This window comes from Chrysochloris asiatica, unplaced genomic scaffold (assembly GCF_000296735.1).
Source record: "Chrysochloris asiatica unplaced genomic scaffold, ChrAsi1.0 scaffold00212, whole genome shotgun sequence".
In the NCBI taxonomy this organism is placed as follows: domain Eukaryota; kingdom Metazoa; phylum Chordata; class Mammalia; order Afrosoricida; family Chrysochloridae; genus Chrysochloris; species Chrysochloris asiatica.
This window is the reverse complement of record NW_006408730.1, coordinates 1,250,172-1,266,005: the sequence shown is the minus strand read 5'-3', so window position 1 is coordinate 1,266,005 and position 15,834 is coordinate 1,250,172. Positions and strand designations below refer to the sequence as shown.

Below are 15,834 nucleotides of genomic sequence, written 5' to 3'. Positions count from 1 at the left end.
TCATCTTCCAGCACTATATTTGATAATATTCTAGTATCTTCATCATGTTTCAATATCAATAATCTGGTGCTAACCATTTTCAGTGACTAAATATTCAGAAGGTGTCTGTCTCTCTTTCTTCCTTGTCTGTCTCCATCTAGAAGCTCAGTTGAAACCTATCCACCATGGGTGACCCTGCTGGTATTTAAAATACTTGTGGCATAGCTTTCAGCATCACAGCAACACACAAGTCACCACAGTATGCCAGAGTAACAGATGAGTGTGTATTTTACACAGCTCATTTCTTCTCTATAGAAGAAAGAAAAGCTAGGCTGAAAGGTCAGTGGTTTGAATCCTCCCAGAAGCACCTTAGAAGAAAATCCTAGTGATCTACTTCCACAATAGGGGAACCATTGATAACCAGTGCTGCTCAAAGCACCATCATAAGTTGGAGTTGACTTCATAGCAGCCATTTTTCCTTCTCATTGAAGTAAGGCAGGAGTGAAAAACCTCATATTGTAACTGACTAGTTCCCTCTGTAGTTGCTTTGGTCAAACTGTCTCAGTCAGGTTTGAATTTGGGAAAGAACTAGATATTTATTTGGTAAATTTGATTTAACCTTAGCCTCTGTTTTAAAAGATAGGTGATATTGTCAGGTTGGATAAAAATATTTTCAGTCAAAATATTGCACTGTGAAATTTCTAAATATATACTTAGTTACGAATTGGGCTGTGAACCGCAAGGTCAGCAGTTCGAAACTACCAGCGTTTCCGAGGGAGAAAGATGAGATATTCTGCTCCCGTAAAGATTTATAGCCTCGGAAACCCTGTGCAGGGTTGCTATGAGTTGGAACCGACTCCACGGCACTTAACAACAACAAAAACAACAATATAGTCCTTTGAATCTAGTGAGTGGGTCACATACTAATATATCCTAACTTATCCCAAAAAGCAATCTAGTAATGTCCTGAAGAGGGAATGCACCGCACAAGGAAGCCAGTAGTCAAAGAAAGCTGTTAGCTCTATTTAAAGTCACTGAGTGCTGTTAATTCCACCTCTAAAATAAGAATTGAAATTGGCATCATCCCTCTAGTTTTGTGCTACAACTTAACTCAATCTAGGTTTTTCTTCTGTTTGATTTATAATTCAAACCAGTCTTGGTGCCCAGTGCTTATCCTAAGTACCATATCAGGACTCCATATATGTATATATTGTTGTGTGTGCCATCAAGTCGGTTCCAATTCATAGTGACCCTGCGTAGAGTTTCTGAGAATGGCTGGTGAGCTGGAACTGCTGACCTTGTGATTCAAGTCGACCTTGCAGCCCAGTGCATTAACCTGCAACACCACAACAGAACTCCCCGTGTATGTATATATATTAGCTGAGAAAGGTATTGTAGATATTTATATATATATTATGGACTGCTGGTGTGGTGCTGTAGGATCAGCACTGGACTGTGAACCACAAGGTGGACAGTTCAAACACACCAGCTGCTCCTGTGTATTCAATATTTTAACTGAATGCCAGTTGTTTCATCTGGAAAAACACAAACAAAACAACTGTGAAGATTATAATTTATTCACTTCACAAGGATATCATGTAGATTAATTAGTAGATTCAAAGTGTTCTGAAAATCTAGGGCACATGATTCAGGTGCTAACTTCTATGACTTAAGATCAGCAGTAAGTCTTTTTAAATGTCAGGGGTAAAGCTTGAGAACCTGCTGCCACAGAAAATCTGCAAGAAGGTGTGAGCTAGGTGTAAAATTTCCTTTTAAGTAATTTGTTTCAGAAACTTTAGATTATTGGCTGGAAATTGAGTTTATAGGAAGCATAAAATTCAGCATTCTGTGGTCGTATCCTTCGTTGTATTTATAGATATATGTTATATACAACATGTGTGCAAATATGTTATATGTGTAAAATCATGATGCTTATGTAAGGATATGGTTCAGTTCCAAACACCAGGCCTTTATGCAAAATTGGTGTTATGAGAAGAGGAAGAGAACGTAGAGGCAGCCCACAACACAAACCTTCAGAACTGTTTTGCCTTGACACCATTATGCTCTGGATTCCAAGGTCCTGCTCTTGGGACTGGAGCTAGCACTCAAGAACTGGGGCCCAGTGCCTGAAATAGAGCAACAGCAGGTACCTCTATGGTTCAGGCAATTGGCAGGGCCAAGGACAAGATAGTTGGAAAGGTTTGCTGCCTGTCCCCATAACTGCCCAGCCACCTACTGTGGCCCTCCAGGCCAGGAAGAACAGCACAGAAATAAGTGATGTGTAGCTTGTTTTGGAGGGCTTGGAACTCAATGCCAACAGTCTGAAGACTAACAGCTGCCCTGGACATGGAAGAGGATGGGGCAGTTAACTTCCGCTGCAGCTCTTGTCCTAAATTACCCTCAATCCCCGTTCTCACCACCCCCACACTCATCTGTCAGTTTGTCATCTGGTGATGGCTTGCTTGTTGCTGTGATGCTGCAACCTGTGTTACTGGTATTTCAAATCCAAGTGGACTTCCAGAATGACTGGTTTCAGAGGCACTTCCAGATTCAAACACTAGGAAGAAGAAGAAACATTCTACATCTAAAAAATTAGCCACTGAAAACCTTATGAACTAGTGCTGGAAGATAAGTCCCTCCAGTTGGAAGGCATTCAAAATATGACAGGGAAAGAACTGCCTCCTCAAAGTAGAGTCAACTTTAATGACATGAATGGAGTAAAGTTTTCAAGACCATCATTTGCTGATGTGGCACTTCTCAAAATAAGAAAAAACAACTGCAAGAATCCATTAATAATCAAAATGTGGAAAGTAAAAGTATGAATCTAGGAAAATTTGAAATAATAGAAAAATGAAATGGAATGCATAAAGGTCCATATCCTAGGGATTAGTGACCTAAAGTGAACTCGTATTGGCCCCTTTGAATCAGACAAGCCTATCATCAACTATGAGAGGAATAACATTGCATTCATCATCAAAAGAACATTCTAAGATCTATCCTGAAGTACAATGTTGTCAGTAATAGGATAATATCCATATGCCTGTAAGGAAGACCAGTTAACACCACTGTTATTCAAATTTATGCACTAACCACTAATGTCAAAGCTGAGGAAATTGAAGAGTTTTACCATCTTCTTCAGTCTGAAATTGATCAAACATGCAATCAAGATTCATTGATAATGAATGGTGATTGGAATGTGCAAGTTGGAAACAAAGATGAAGATCAGCAGTTGGAAACTATGACTTTGGTGATAGAAATCACTCTGGAAATCAGACGCGTGATAGCATTTTACAAGACCAAGCATGTATCATTGAAATTGTTGCCTTTCAACAACATAAACACTGAATACATACATGGACCTTGAAAAACAGAATACACAGAAATCAAATCTACTACATCTGTGAAAAGAGAGGAGGGAGAAATTCAGTATCATCCTTTGGAACAAGGTCAGATGTTGGCTGCTAAAATAGACCATCAGTTTCTCATGTGCAATTTCAAGCTGATGCCGAAGAAAATTAACAAAAAGCTCACGAGAGCCAAAATGTGACCTTAAATATATCCCATCTGAATTTACAGACCATCTCAAGAAAAGATTTGATGCATTAGACATTAATAATCTATGACCAAATGAGTTGTGTGATGACATCAAGGATATCATATGCAAAGAAAAAGACAGAGAAATAAAAAAAAGACCAAAATGGGAGTCAGAAGAAACTCTGAAACTCACTCTACAACATAGAAAATATAAAGCAAATGGAAGAAATGATGAAGTAAAAGAGTTGAACAGAAAATTTCAAAAGGCAACTTGAGAAGAAAAAGTAAAATATTATAATGAAATCTGGAAATGCCTGTAGCTAGAAAAACAAAAGAGAACATACTAGGTATTTCTCAAGCTAAAAGAACTGAAGAAAAATTCCATGCCTTGAGTTGAAATATTGGCGGATTCTATGTGGAAAATGTAAAATGATACAGGAAGCATCAAATAAAAATGAAAGGAATACACAGAGTCCTTGTACCAAAATTAATTGGTCAATTTTCTATAATTTTGGGAAGTTCTATATGATCAAGAGTCGGTGGTACTGAAATAAGAAGTCCAAACATACTGAAAACATTGAATGAAAAACAAAAAAGTCTCCAGAGTTTGACAGACTACCAATTGAACTGTTTCAGCAAACCAATGCAGTGCTGGTGGTGCTAACTGTGTCTATGCTAATAAAATTTCAAAACAGGTATCTGGCCAATCAACTGGAAGAGACACATATTCATGCCCATTCCAAAGAAAGGTGACCCAACAAAATGCAGACATTATTGAACAATATCATTAACATTGCACACAAGTAAAATTTTGTAGAGTATTTAAAATTGCTTGTTGCAGTACATATACATTGAACTGTTAGTAATTCAGGTCAACTTCAGAAGAGAATATGGAATGAGGGAGATCATTGCTGATGTTTGATGGATCTTGGCTGAAAGAGAACAACAGAAAAACTGTTTAACTGTGCTTCATTGAGAAGTTAAAAGCGTTAGACTGTATGAATCATAGCAAACTATGGATAGATAACATTACAAAGAATGGGATCTCCAGACCAAAATGCAATTGTTCAAATATAACCGTGGGATATTGCAAGGTTTAAAATTCAGAATTGTGTGTGTCAGTATTGTATCTTTTCATCATACTCATTCAATCTGTATGCTGGACAAATAATCCAAAAACTAGACCATGAGTAGGAATTGACTTGATGGTACTTAACAACAACACCTACTCTGTGACAGGGCTGCATTAAATTCATGGGGGGAAAAAATCCGTTATCTTTTCATTCCATTTCCACAAGCTTTTTGAAGCACCCTTGTAAAAATTCATTCAACACTGGCATCATTCTCGCTTTTTTCAAGGTCTACATCACAGATAACTCCAAGACTCTTATTCTGTGCTTTATGGAATTCTGAATCTGGCAAGGTGTGCATTGGGACAGGAAAACAATATCAGGGATATAGAATTAATATGAGATCAACTTAAGGATGATCATTTATTTGTGTGAGGGAAGGTCAACTCAAGGAGCACTTGTGATAATACTTGGATTTCTGCTTCATCTGCCTGAATTGATTTGGTTCTTTGAATGAAGGATACGTCAACCCATTCCACCCTGTGGCAACTACTCTTTTAAAAACAATACTAGTATACCATTAACAAGGAGCTCCAGTAGTGTAGTAGTTACGAGTTGGGCTAATCTCATGGTCAGCAATTCGAAACTACCAGTGGTTCCATGGGGGACAGATGAGGCTTTCTGCTCCCATAAAGATTTACATCCTCAGAAACCCTATACAGGGCTGGTATCAGTTGGAACCAACTCCACAACAAATAACCACCACCATCACCATTATAGCACATTGACAAAGACCAAAACTCTTTTACAATAATACAATCTGCCAGAACACTGTTTTTTTCTATAATTCATATTGTCCTTGTTAATATTGTATAACATGGTATTACCAGCCTCATCAAAAAAAAAAAAAAAAATTGGCTTTAAATATTGGTAAATAAATTTTTGTCAATGTAGAAAAAGATAAAAGATATGAAAAGTACTGATGTATCTTCCTCAGACTTTCAAAAAAAAAGAAGAAGAAAAGGGAAAGAATATGGATGGTGTTAGAGTGCCTGTTAGCTCATAGCTGCACCTGTCAAAAAACTTGGTCTTGAAGGGAACGAGGGAGACACTTCTCTGCTACACACTTGACTCTGTAAATGTGACTCTTTTCCTTCTTTTTTTTGGACTCTTTTTCTTCTTAGAGTAACATTTGAGGCATTCCATGGATTTTGCTTCACTGTATACTAACATTATGCCTATAATATACTAACATACAATGACTCACCTAGGATACGTAGTTGAAATGTCTTAAATACAGTAATTTTTAGTCACAGGTGAGGCTATGTTGTTGTTAGTGCCACCCTGTAAAGAGTTTCCATGGAGTGGCTGGTGAACTTGAACTGGCAACCTTGCAGTCCAAACCTTGCAGTCTAGTGCATTAACCCACAACACCACATCAGGATTCCAGGTGAGGCTATTGTTGTTGTTAGGTGCCACCGAGTTGATACCAACTCATAGAAACCCTATGCACAACAGAAAGAAACACTGCCCGGTCCTGGGCCAACCTCACAATTTCTGCCACGCTTGAGCCCATTGATGCTGCCATTTTGCCAATCCATCTTGCTGGGGGTCTTCCTCTTTCTCTGACCCTCCACCTTACCAAACATGATATCCTTCTCCAGTGACTGGTCCCTCCTGACAATATGTCCAAAGTATGAGAGACAACGTTTGACCATCCTGGCCTCCAAGGTGCACTCCGGCCACACTTCTTTCAACACAGATCTATTGGTTCTTTTGGCAGCCCATGGCACTTTCAACCTCCAACACCATAACTAAAAAGCATCAATTCTTCTATGGTCTTCCTTATTCATTGTGCAGATTTTGCATGCATATGAGCTTATTGAAATACCATGGCTTGGGTCAGGTGTCCCTTTGTCCTCAAGCTGACATCTTTGCTCTTCAACACCTTAATAAGGTATTGTACAGCATATTTGCCTAATGCAATACGTTGTTTGATTTCTTTTTTTTTTATTTTTCATTTTATACAAACATTTATTGAACAGCTAGGAAGATACATAGTTTATAAAAACATGGTCAAGAAGGTGAGGCAAATGCACAAGTAATAAGACAGCATAATACATTCACTGAATCACAGCCGTCAAAACAAAGTGCTTTAGGAAACCAAGAATGAGATGGCTTCCAGCCTGCAAGAGGGTGTGGGTGGGTGGCAAGTCGGGAAAGGGGATTGAGGTTAAAATAGAAGACTTCAGTCTGGACTGTTGATGGACTATATTTGTTTCTCTCCTTTTCCTCTCCCCGTCTTTGGGCTAAATTAAGCCCAAAACTGGTAAATTAACCAGTAGTTCCCAGGGCTGTTCAATGTGCTTTTTCTATACTTGCTTGCATTTTTGCTTTAATATCTTCTACAGAACTATGTTCTTTTGGTGTTTTAGGTGTTTTTTTCCTGTTCAATTAGACTCCTGACTTAGTTTGTTTTCTGTGTCTCTCTCTTTTTTTTTTTTTTTTTTTTTTTTTTTTTTTTTTTAAGGATTCTTGACCTTTTGATCTTGGTGTTGACGGTTTTGAGTCTTTTCCATTCCGGTTTGATTTTTGTGCATTTTTAGCTGGCATGTCCCGTATAGATTTTGTCAATGGAATTTTTCTTCAGTTTTATCATCATCATTATCTTCATCATCATCGTTGTCGTCATTGTCAACATCATCATCTTCATCTGCAGCAAGCTTTATTTTTTCTCTGGAAACTTGTTACCACTTGCAGGGGCAGACTGCTTTCCTGTTATACTTAAGAATTTCACGTCTTCTTCCTCTTCATCATCTGACTCTGCATCTTCCTCCACAGCTACTAAGTGCTGTTCACTAATATGCACAGGCCCTGAGCCACACTTCAACCGTAAGACCACAGGTGGCATTATTTCAGAGCCCCAAGGGAGACCATTGGCTGTACAGACATTTTCAAAGTAGCCAGTGTGGCTTTAATTGGGCTACTTTCATAATTCATTTCCTCTTCTTCAACAATGTGCAATTCATCCTTGGCACCAACCCCTAGACTGACCATTCTTAATGATAACCGGTGCTCATATTCATCATTATCCACATTAAAGTGATAATCTTTATCGGCTTTTAGTTCACAACTGAAGTATCTAGATAGTTTTGGGGCCTTCAAGGACTCGTATTCATATCCTTCAAATCCTCCAGGGGGTGATGATGAACACTTAGGGGATAGAGAAGAAGGGAGGAGATCGCTGGGTTGCTGCTACTGAAAACAGTGGTTCAGGATGGAATCACACCAGGCTCGTCTGAGTTTTTGACTGCTGCCTCCATGAGTATTGATAGTTGATCCAAGAAGAATGAAACCCTTGACAACTTCAATCTTTTCTCCATTGATAAGAATGTTGTTTCTTGGTCTAGGGGTGAAGATTTGTGTTTTCTTTACTTTAGGTGCAATCCACACCGAAGGCTGTGCTCTTTGATCTTCATCAGTAAATATTTTAAGTCCTCTTCACTTTGAGCAAGCAAAGTTGTATCATCTGCATATCGCAGGTTGTTAATGATTCTTCCTCCAATTCTGACGCCATGTTTTTCTTCATATAACCCAGCTTCTCAGATAATTTGCTCAAGCATACAGGTTGAATAAGTATGGTAAAAGAATACAACTTTGTCACACACCTTTCTTAGTTTTAAACCATTCAGTGTTCCCATGATCTGTTCGAAAAACTGCCTCTTGGTCCAGGTACAGATTTCTCATGAGCACAATTAAGTGTTCCGGAATACTCATAGTTTGCAGCATTGTCCATAGCTTGTCATGATCCACACAATTGAAAGCCTTTGCATGGTTAATAAAGCATAGGTAAACATCTTTCTGATATTCTCTGCTTTCAGCCAAGATCCATTGGACATCAGCAATGATATCCCTCATTCCATGCCCTCTTCTGAATCTGGCTTGAGACTCTGAAAGTTCTCTGTCAATGTATGCTTGCAACCATTTCTGTATTTCCTTTAGCAAAACTTTACTCTCATGGGATATCAAAGAGATTGTCTGATGTCTGATGATTTCCGCATTCTGTTGGATCACCTCTCTTTGGAATGAGCACAAATATGGATCTCATCTAATCAGTTGGCTGCATAGTTGTCTTTCAAATTTCTTGGCATAGATGAGTGAGTGCCTCCAGTGCCACCTCACTTTCTTGAAAGATTTCAGTTTTTCTTCCATCAGTTTCTGGTGCCTTATTCTTTGCCATTTCCTTCAATGCATCTTGGACTTCCTCCTTCAGTATCATTGGTTCTTGAAATGGTTGAGCATCAGCTATTTCCTTTCGGTATAATGACTCTGGGTGTTCCTTCCATCTTCTTTTGATGCTTTCAGGGAAATTATTGAATGATGCAGGGAGTATCAAAAGGTGAAACTATAGGTGCTTTAAAAGTGTGTCATTACTTGGATTCAGGAAATAAATGTATCAGCAATTTCACTGCAAAGGATAAATGGCAGCCACTAGTTGTGCTCAATACGGAACCCTAGCTGTGGATCTTGAGACTCTATACTGCCATTGGTGTCAAGAGCACTTCACATTTCAGTCCCAACTGTTGGCTTCATTCTAGTGCCATGAATCAGGGAGCTGAGGTGGCATTGTCTCAGCTGGCAGGTGTGAGAGGTAAGAATTCTTGACAAGGCTCCAATCAGATAAAGAACAATCTAACCAGCTAGTAAAGCCAGGTCAGAGAATGCTGTAGTCATCTAGATGTAAAATCATTTTTCTCATGTTTACCAAGTGAAAATCATTTGAAGCTTTGGAATTTACTCTAGCTATCAAGCAGGAAAATGCATCCTTTATTGTTAAATAACATAGTTGGTCTCAGCAAATGTTTCACATGACAGATTGAGGTACTACTTTCTGATAGTTATTCAAATTCTAGGGGACCTTGTCACTTATTTAAAGACACAGACAATCTAGTCATCAGGGCTATCACATGAGCCCCAAGCAAATTTGCAAAGGAGGACCAATTATGTTTCAGCTTTATCATGTCTTTTCTTGAAGTTCTATATTTGCTCTGCTCTACTAACCCCACTACCATAGACTCTATTGTGACTCATAGTGACCCTCTCATTAACAGAGGAGGACTGCTCCTAAAGTTTTCTAGACTAATGATTTATGGGAGCAGATAGTCTCATCTTTCTCTTTCTGAGAAACTGATGGGTTTGCATTGTTGACCTTGCCTTTAGTAGCCCTATGACCACAGGGCTAGTGAGGCAGAAAGAGTTCTGGGATTGAAAGTAGTCAAGTTCGAATTTAGTCACTCAAAATGACAATTAGGTTTCCCCTCTTAGATATGTAACAATAATAGCAAATAGGCAGTGCTTATACTACATCGTATATTGTTTTAAGGAATTTTACCTATTAACATAATGAAATTCCTTAGAACAATATACTATATCATAATGTAAGTACTATAAGTACATCTCTTTTATAGATACACTGAGTCATGGTGTTGTACCGTGAAGTTACTTGATGTCACTTTTCTATCCAAAGTCTTCTTAATCCCCACTAAATGACTGGGTGGATTCATCCAAATAGTGTGTACAGGGTTCTTCCATTGAGATTGGTTAGTTTTGCATCATGCTAAGTTTCAAAGCAACCATCTCAGAAGCGGACACAGATAATTCCAGGACCATCAAGAAAGAAGATCATGAGCAGGACATGAGGTCCCTACATGGAAAGGCTGCAACAGCAGAGGTGGTGGCATGGAGGTACAATACAGAGCAGTTGCCACATCCTGGCCCATGGACCTTGTAAAGCTGAGTGCCTAGGGACAAGAGGGTAGCTTATAGAATGTGCCCTTTGGGCATGTACAGACAGGCTAAATGAGCTTTGCAACACTTGACACATCAGAGCAGAGGTTGAGGGGCCATATGACTGAGAGGCTGAAGACAAGAGAGAAGCCTGCCTAGAGTATGGCAGAGAAGAGCCATTCTTAACTGGAAAATTGCTACATCCTTAGTTGTTTCTAATCCTGAATTGTACCCTGTTTGTTCCTCTAATAAACCTTATATTGTTGTTAAGTGTCTTTGAGTCGGTTCCAACTCAGAGCAGCACTGTATAGGGTTTCCAGGGAGCAGCTGGTGAATTTGAACTGCAGACCTTGTGGTTCAAACTGACCTTGTGGTCCTGTGCATTATTCCACAACGCCACACCAGGACTCCCATTAAAGCCTATAATTGTAAGTATTGTCTCTGAGCTCTGTGTGGTCCTTGTGATGGATTATCAAACTCAAATGTGAAGCAGATAGTACTGTGGGCAGAATAGTCACTGTCGGAATAGGGCAAAGAAAGTGGAAAAATGGAGGCATGTCTGACCTACGCTTCGTAGGAACCGGTGTTGAGTTAATTTTGAGTTTGAGTCTCCTTCTCCCTTGGAAAGTCAGAAAAAGTCACCCATGGCCTCCAAACCACTCTTGCAAATGGACTGGATAAATAAGCAGAGGTAGTTAGATGGAATCCTGGGAAAAGTTTTATTGGGACAGACATCTAGTGTATGTCAGTTTTGCCTCTCACTCCTTCCTTCAGCTTCCTGCCTGAATGTGATAGCTGGCGTCCCATCTGCTACCCTGAACCACGAAAACGCCTTGAGCATGTAAACCATTTGGGTTCTTGTGAACAATTGGAGCTACAACTCCTAGCATGGTTGACTTACACTGATGTTTTTTAAATGAAAGAGAAATGGAATTCCACAATATTAAAGTCAATGTCATTTTTAACCTCTTACCAGCAGCTAGTATTATGAACAGATTAATAATTCAACCAATTTTTTAATTTTCTTTTAGATTAAAAGACATGGATTATTTTCCTGTACTCTTAGTGCTAACCACTGTGAGGCAGAGGTGGAGAACTCTTAAGAGATAGACATGGTTCTTGTACTCAACAAGCTTATGCTTTGGTGAGGAAATAATATATGCAACAAAAGTGAACTGTTTAATGGTATATGATGGATTTGGTATAATACCCAATTTTAGAGAAGAGAGGAACTCATAATAACTGAACACTCAGAGGAGCATGCAGGAAGTATACTAGAATCATGCTTTAGATGATGGGCAGGGTTTGTCTAAAAAGTATAAGAAGACAGATAAATAGTTCCAGAAAATGTGAACAATACTATTACAGCTATAGGAATATTTTCATGGATCTATCTCTGGTAGCATAGTGGTTACGAATCGGGCTGCTCATCTCACCGTCAGCAGTTCGAAACTACCAGCTGTTCCACAGGAGAAAGATGAGGCTTTCTGCTCTCGTAAAGATTTACAGCCTCGGAAACCCTGTACAGGGTCACTATGAGTCGGAACCGACTCCACGGCTCATAACAACAACAACATAAGTTCATTACACCCTGGTAGCGTAGTGGATTATGAGCTGGGCTTCTAACTGAAAGGTCAGCAGTTCGAAACTACCAGCTGCTCCGCGGGAGAAAGATGAGGCTTTCTGCTCCCATAAAGATTTACAGCCTCAGAAACCCTATGCAGGGTCGCTATGAGTCGGAACCGACTCCACGGCACATAACAACGACAACATAAGATCATTGCCCACCACTCATCTGTCAATTTGTTGTACTGTGGTAACTTGCCTGTTGCTATGATGCTGGAAGCTATGCTGTTGGTATTTTAAATACCACCAACTGCAAAGCTGTTGGAACTGCAAGGTCGGTGGTTCCAGCTCACCAGTCACTCCTTGGAAACCCTATACAGGGTCGCTATGGGTCGGAACCAACTCGATGGCACTTAACAACAACTCTTCAGTTTGAAATTGATCAAACAAGCAATCAAGATACATTGATAATTACTGGTGAGTGGAATGTGATGGTTGTAACAAAGAGAAAGGATCAGTAGTTGGAAAATATGAATTTGGTGATAGGAATGATGATGAAAACCACATAATAGAATTTCTAAGACCAATGACTTCTTCATGGCAGATACCTTTTAAAAACAACATAACACGTGATTATAAACATGATGGACTACACAGGAATCAAATTGACTACAGTTGTGGGAAAAGATGGTAGGAAAGCTTAATATCATCAGTCAAAACAAGACCAGGGACAAATGTGGAACAGGTGAACAATTGTTAATATGCACGTTCAAACTGAAGATGAAGAAAATAAAACACATTTACGAGAGCCAGAAGATGGCTTTGGATATCCATATTTGTGCCCACTCCAAAGAGAGGTACCTCAATGGAATGCAGAAATCATCTGACAATGTCATTAATATCACACGGAAGTAAAACTTTGCTAAAGGTAATTCAAAAACAGCTGCAACAGTACATTGACAGAGAATTGCCAGAGGTTCAAGCTAGATAAAGATGAGGAAGTGGAAAAAGGGATATCATTGCCAACGATGGATCTTGAATAAAAGCAGAGAATACCAGAAAGATGTTTACTTATATTTTATTGACTATGCAAAGGATTTAGATTGTGTGGATCAGGACAAACTATGCATAACATTTCAGAACACTTAACTGTGCTCCTGAGAAAACTGTACATACACCAATAGGCAGTTGTTGGAATTAAACAAGGGGCTACTGATAGGTATGAAATTAGGAAAGGTGTCACCAAGATTGCATTCTTTCACCATACTTATTCAAACTGTATGTTGAGCAAATAATCCAAGAAGCTAGATTTTATGAAGAAGAACATGGTATCAGGATGGGAGGAAGACTTATTAACAACCTGCAATATGCAGATGATACAACCTTGCTTACTGAAAGTAAAGAGGACTTAAAATGTTTATTGATGAAGATCAAATACCACAGTCTTGGGGATGCATTGCACCTTATTGTAAAGAAAACAAAAATCCTCATCACTAAGCCAATAAATAACATCAAGATCATCAGAGAAAAAATTGAAGTTATCAAAAACTTCATTTTGCTTGGATCCACAATCAACACTCAGAAGCAGCAGTCAAGAAATCAAATGAAATATTGCATTAAGCAAATCTGCAGCACAAAACCTCTTTATGGTGTTCACCAGAAAATTTTTCAGTTTGAGAACTAAAGTATGCCTGATTAAGCTATGGCATTTTCAACTACCTCATATGCATGTGAAAACCAGATAATCAATAAGGAAGACTGTAGAAGAAACAATGCATTTGAATTGTGATGTTGAAGAAGAGTATTAAAAGCACCATAGACTTCCAGATGAACAAACAAATCTGTATAGGAAGAAATACAGTCAGAATGTTCCTTAGAAGCCAGGATGGCGTGACTTCATCTCTCATACTTCGTACATGTCATCAGGACATACCAGTCCTTGGAGAAAGGTATTATTCTTGGTAAAGTGGGAGCCAGTGGCAATGATGAAAGTCCTCAATGAGACAGATTGCCACCTTGGCAGCAGTAATATGGTAATGGTGAGGAGGGAGCAGTGTTGGTCAAGTGCTTAGTTCTGCTGTGTATAGGGTCTCTATAAGTTGGAACTAACTTGTCAGCACCTAACAACAATAACATAAGATAATTGTGATTAGAACAGAATGATAAACCAAATTATATCAGCAAAAGCTCTTAGCACTCTGCCTAGCACAAGCTTTATATTGATTTAAAAATCATATTTAGCTTGTAATATTGCAACAGTCAAGGAGCCCTTGTGATCATGTGGGTTAAAACTTGGGCTGCTAACCTTAAGGTAAGCAGTTTACACCCAGTAAGCACTCCTCAGGTGAGATATGAGAATCAAAGATTTACAGTCTCAGGACCCTATATAGGGTTGCAATGAATCACTAACAGCTTGATGGCAGGGAGTCTGTTTTGAATTGGGTTATGTTGACCAGTTATTTAATTTATAGGGGTAAGTAAAAAATATTGCTACAAAATCATTGTTGTTGTTGTTAGGTGCCTTCAAGTTAGTACCAATTCATTGTGATCCTATGCACAACAGAACGAAACACTGCCTAGTCCTGGGCCACCTATTGCTGCTACCACAGTACCATTTCCTCTTTTTCGCTGACTCTCCACTTTACCAAGCACGATGTCCTACTTCTCCAGGGATCAATCGCTCCTGATAATACGCCTGAAGTAAGAGAGACAAAGTCTGACCATTCTGGCTTCCAAGGAGCATTCTGGGTGTACTTCTAACAACACAGATTTGTTAGTTCTTTTGGCAGTCCATGGTACATTCAGTGTTCTCCTCCAACACTGTAACTCAAAGCCATAAATTCTTACATAGTTTTCCTTATTCACTGTCCAGTTTTCACATGCATATGAGGTTATTGAAAATACCATGGCTTGGGTCAGGCACATCTTAGTCCTCAAGCTGACATCTTTGCTTTTAAGACTTTAAAGATATCTCATATAGCAGATTTGCTTAGTGCAATATATTGTTTGATTTCTTGACTGCTGCTTCCATGACCGTTGATGGTTGATCTGAGCAAAATGAAGTCTTTGACAACATCAATCTTTTCTAAATTTACGTTGATGTTATTTATTGGTGCAGTGGTGGGAATTTTTGTTTTCTTTACATTGAGATACAATCCATACCAAAGGCTGTGGTCTTTGATCTTCATCAGTAAGTATTTTAAGTCCTCATCACTTTCATCAAGCAAAGTTATATCATCTGCATAACGCAGGTTGTTAATGAGTCTTCCTCCAATCCTAATGCCATGTTTTTCTTCAGATTATTTACTCAGCATGTAGGTTGAATAAGGAGCTCTGATAGTGTAGTTGTTATGAGTTGGCTACAAACCTCAAGGTCTACAGTTGAAAACTAACAGCTGTTCCACAGGAGAAAGATGAGGCTTTCTGCTCCATTCAAGATGTACAGCCTCAAAAACCCTTTACAGGGTCACTATGAGTCAGAACCAACTCCACCACGTATAAGCAATCAATTAATCATACAGTTTGATCAATTAATCATACCAAGTTTTATTAAAGGCAATACAGAAATGGCTACAATCATACATTGACAGAGAACTTCCAGAGGTTTAAGCTGGATTCAGAAGAGGCCGTGAAATGAAAGATATCATTGCTGATGTCTGATGTATCTTGCCTGAAAGCAGAAAATATCAGAAAGATGTTTACCTATGCTTTATTGACTACGCAAGCTATGGACAACATTGTGAAGTACGAGTATGCCAGAACACTTAATTGTACTCATGAGGACTCTGTACCTGGACCAATAAGCAGTTGTTTGAACAGAGCATGGGAACACTGAATGTTTTAAAATTAAGAAAGGTGTGTGACAAGGTTGTATTCTTTCACCATACTTATTCAACCT

The 15,834-nt window shown here is 38.9% G+C and overlaps 1 pseudogene; it reads right to left on the bottom strand.

Annotated features, from left to right (window-relative positions):
- Positions 1 to 6,941: 6,941 nt before the first annotated feature.
- On the bottom strand, positions 6,942 to 11,260 carry LOC102828353 (annotated as a pseudogene).
- Between the last annotated feature and the right edge of the window lie 4,574 nt (positions 11,261 to 15,834).